The sequence below is a fragment of the Gopherus flavomarginatus genome, chromosome 11 (genome assembly GCF_025201925.1).
Source record: "Gopherus flavomarginatus isolate rGopFla2 chromosome 11, rGopFla2.mat.asm, whole genome shotgun sequence".
NCBI lineage: Eukaryota > Metazoa > Chordata > Testudines > Testudinidae > Gopherus > Gopherus flavomarginatus.
Genome location: NC_066627.1, coordinates 19,178,537 through 19,183,414, shown reverse-complemented (window position 1 = coordinate 19,183,414; position 4,878 = coordinate 19,178,537).

Below are 4,878 nucleotides of genomic sequence, written 5' to 3'. Positions count from 1 at the left end.
ATAGACCAACATAACATGTATGGGGCTGGGAGATGATCTCACAACTGCTACTACAGTGTACTTACATTTGCCTCTGAAGCATTTAGTGCTGACGACTCTCGGAGCAAGACACTGGACTGGATGGCCCTTGGGTCTGACCTAATCTGGCAGTTCCTATATTGCTACATTCTCCTGAAGTGATACAGAGAAACCCACCATTCCGATGGATTCCAGAACCGATTATTTAGATATTTCAACCTCTGACAGGCTGTTACCTGGAAAACATTGACCTGGCTTAGGTGACTTTGTAACACTTTAGGTGAAAGTCGATACAAATAAATCATTTAAGTGGAGGCTGTCAAATATCTATGGGATCTGGACATTAACTCTAAGAGGAGATTAAAACAGCCAGTTCCTAAATGACTTTGCAAATCTCAATCTTAGCCCCTCTGCAATGATTATAGCTTCTTTATTCCCTGATGGTTCAGTGGACCCACGGATTCTCTGGCAACCTTCCTGACTTAGAATGAAATGGTTTTTGTTATTTACTTTTAACTGAGACAATTTGTTCTTCAAATTCCCTCTCATCCTCCTAATTTGGTTCTTACACTTTCATGCCATTTTAGCATTCTTTTCTATCAGCTTCACTTAGTGTTCATTTCCATTATTTTATTCCAGGTGTCACCCTATCTTTCCTGAGCCAGGTCCCCAGCTGGTATAAATTGGCCATAGCTCCACTGGGGCCAGATCTCCAACTGAGGACCTTTCAAAAGATGTGTATCTCAATTTTCCCCTTGGTAAATGGTGCTATTAACACTTATTGGCAGTGCTGTGGGACGGTGAAGCTAAAATGGCTAATATTCACAAATATAACATTTGAACCAATGGAATTTTTGTTCAAAAACAGATATTACCTCCCCCACCTTGTGTCTCTAATGTCCTGGAACCAACCAGGGCTACAAAAATGCTGCATGCAATATTCACAAAGCACCTTCATGGCCCTGCTTGGAAGATTGGATGGAATCACAGTCAGGAAGAGGGTGCTCACCTGTAACCACAGGACAGCTGAAACTTCTTTCTCAGGGTCCGGGGGCCAGGTTTCAGTTTCCACCACTGAAGTTCTAGGATCTCATCATTTGGTAGAAACTGGATCTTCTCAGTAAAGACTCCTGCATCTACCTGAATGGATGAGCAGTTGCCGTGCGCTGTGTTAGAATATGCTCTTTCCCCTCTATTGACACTGTCCAGTGGTCTCCTCGTACTTGTATCCTTCTCCGTGGCAGGCTGCATCTCCCTTGATTCCACCTTCAAAGGGCTGAGCCTGGGGAGTTAGCACTGTGATTTCTGTGCAGACTGTACAAACAACTGTCCTGATGCAACCAGCCTCCCATGCCCAGAGGAATCGCCTTTCTGCTCCCTACTGTATGAGGTCATTGCTGTGCATGGCTGAACTGTAACATCACATCCACGCAGTGCATGGCCCTACAGAGAGTGACTCTGCTCAGTAATCTTTGCTCATGTCAGGTGTCCCGCTTCTGTCAATGGAACAACTACCAGGGTAACAATGGCTAAGGTGAGCCAGTTCTGTTGCATTGGGTGTTGAAGCTGAGCAGTTTAACAAACACACTGGAAACTGAATGTAAAGTAAATTTCATCCACAGTTTGCAAACGAGAGATTTTTACTGGAAGGCAATCTCTCTCACACTCCCAAGGAATTTTTTTGTTAACTACAAATGTTTCTTAAACAATACCTTCTGCTGAGTGGGGGCAGAACTCAGCATATTGCAGCATAGTTTCCCATTGGAGCAGAACCAGTGATGAGCAGTCTGGGTAATTTCCTAGTGTAACGTTTGTTTACACTATATACATCAGTTCTGGAACCAGAAGTGGGCACAGACAACAAACTTTGCCCTCCTTTTAGGGATCTCGGCCAATATGCCAGGAACAGGAATGGGGTGCAAACACCTTCCCCCACATAATACTTTAAGCCCAGGATGATAAGGCTGAAAGCTGAGTTATCATGAGCGACTGAGAGCTGGGCAAGGCAGGGTACTTCTCTGTGTAACCTCTCTGAGGAGTGTTGCTGTGCTTCCCTCATGCTGTTGCATAATGAACTAACTATTCACATATTTTTGATGCAACAGCCCTCTGGGCTGTATCCTGATTTCTATAGTTCCAGTGTCATTCCTGGGATGTGCCCTGGGGGTCACATGGTCATTCTGTGCATTGGATTCTCATTTCTCAGAGATTCCTGCCTCTTCTGAAGGAACAGAAAATAAATCATTTGAAACTGGAAAGAAAATGTCCAGCATTCTCAGTCCTGAGGCTACTGGGGTTATGCATGGGACTGAATTTTTGGGGAAACCTTGTTTTAAAGTGAATTTCTTACATTTTCTGATGTCTTTACTTTGGTCAGTGTTTATCCCAAGCCTCACTGAGGAGTTCTGAAATCTGTACCTGCAAGAGTGCCAGAGAGACTGTAGGGATGGTAGTTGGGAAGGGTTTTCCATCAGTGGGTCCTTTTTATATTTAGCTCTTTTTGAGCCACTCCCTGGTAACAGAATAGACTCTGGACATTTGGAGGCTGCCTCCCCTGTCTCTGGTCTTACTGACTCAAGAGATATGGCATGGGATGAAGTATTCGAACTCGCATCCTAAATAGAAAAGTCAGAGGTGGTGAAAAACAGCACTATATACAGAGTCACTGCACAGGGGTTGTTCTAAGGTAACTGGTCTTTGGATATGTCATGGTCATTACTATGCTGCAACACATCACTATTTGGAATGTCAGGGGTTGGATATTTACATGGATATCAGTCATGTCTAGAGTTATCGTAATGAATGACAACCAGAATTCTGGAAGGGATGTTGCACCTCCTGTGTCAGGGCTTCAGCCAATCTCTAAGTAGTAGAGATCAAGGATAGAGCTATATGTGGGGGATTCAGGTTATATGACATCTGTCTCCAGTTGGGTTCTTCCACCTTCCTCTTAATCATCTGGGTCTGGTCACTGTCAAACAGGATATTGGACTAGATCAGGGGTAGGCAACCTATGGCACAGGTGCTGAAGGTGGCACACAAGCTGATTTTCAGTGGCACTCACACTGCCCGGGCCCTGGCCACTGCTCTGCTGGGGCTCTGCATTTTTATTTAATTTTAAATGAAGCTTCTTAAACAATTTAAAAACCTTATTTACTTTACATACAACAGTACTTTAGTTATATATTATAGACTTATAGAAAGAGACCTTCTAAAAACGTTAAAATGCATTATCGGCTTGAGAAATCTTAAATTAAAGTGAATAAATGAATACTCGGCACACCACTTCTGAAAGGCTGCCAATCCCTGGACTAGATGGATCTATTGTCTGATGTAGTCTTCAAGGGCCTCCTTCCCATGGGTCCATATGATGATGTCAGCAATGTAGCGCAAATAGAGGAGGGGCTTTAGGGGATGAGAGCTGAGGAAGTGTTGTTCTGAGTCAGCCATAAAAATGTTGGCATACTGTGAGGCCATGCGGGTACCCATAGCAGTGCCTCTGACTTGAAGGAATAAGTGGTCCCCAAATCTGGAATGGCTGTGGGTGAGGACAAAGTCAAAAGCTCAGCCACCAGGTGTGCCATGGCCTCATCAGGGATACTGTTCTTGACAGCTTGTAGTCCATCCTCATATGGAATATTGATATAAAGAGCTTCTACATCCATGGTGGCCAGGATCATGTTTTCAGGAAGATCACCAATGCATTGTAGTTTCCTCAGGAAGTTGGTGGTATCTCCAAGATAGCTAGGAGGTCTGGTAGCGTAGGGTCTGAGGAGAAAGTCCAAATAGCCAGATAATCCTGCTGTGAGAGATGCCAATGTCTGAGATGATGGGGCATCCAGGGTTTCCAGGTTTATGGATCTAGGGTAGCAGATAGAATATCTCTGGTCGGGGCTCTGGGGGTGTGTCCATGTAGATTTGTTCCTGTGCTACAGCAGGGAGTTTCTCGATCAGATGGTGTAGTTTCTTTTGGTACTCCTCACTGGGATCAGAGAAAAGTGGCTTGTAGAATGTGGTGTTGGAGAGTTGCCTGGCAGCCTCCTTTTCATAATCCGATCTTTTCATTATGACTACAGCACCTCCTTTGTCAGCCCCTTTGATTATAATGCCAGAGTTGTTTCTGAGGCTGTGGATGGCATTGTGTTCTGTATGGCTGAGGTTATAGGGCAAGTGATGCTGTTTGTTCACAATTTCAGCCTGTGCACGTCTGCGGAAACACTCTATGTAGACGTCCAGTCTGTCATTGGCCAAACCGGACAGTCACTACATCAAAGAATAAATAGACACAAATCAGACATCAGGAATGGTAACATACAAAAGCCAGTAGGAGAACACTTCAATCTTTCTAGACATTCTATAACAGATTGAAAAGTAGCTATACTTGAACAAAAAAAAAATTCAGAAACAGGGCTGAGGTGTCTGGAAGAGAGGGATGCCGATGGGCATTTTGTGGCCCGGCTATGTACAAGGAAAGTGGACCCATGTGCGTTCTGTAAACAGACAAATCCCAGTAGAAAATACCTGGACTCCACATCACCAATTTCTGGTCCAATGAGAAAGTGACCTACAATCCCCAAAGTCTGGTACTGCTCAACTCTGTGTGTGTGTGTGTGTGTGTGTGTGTGTGTGTGTGTGTGTGTGTGTGTGTGTGTGTGTGTGTGTGTGTGTGTGTGTAAAAGGAAAACTGTGTGTGTATATGTGTGACAGAGAGAGACACACACACACTCACTCACTCAGCCAGGTGACCATTATATGCTAAAATTAAAGATGTTTCAAAAAATTTTAGTCGCTGAAAATATTGGTAGCAGTCAGACAATTATCCTGTCTTTAAAATAAATAAATAAATTCTGCCACAGTATT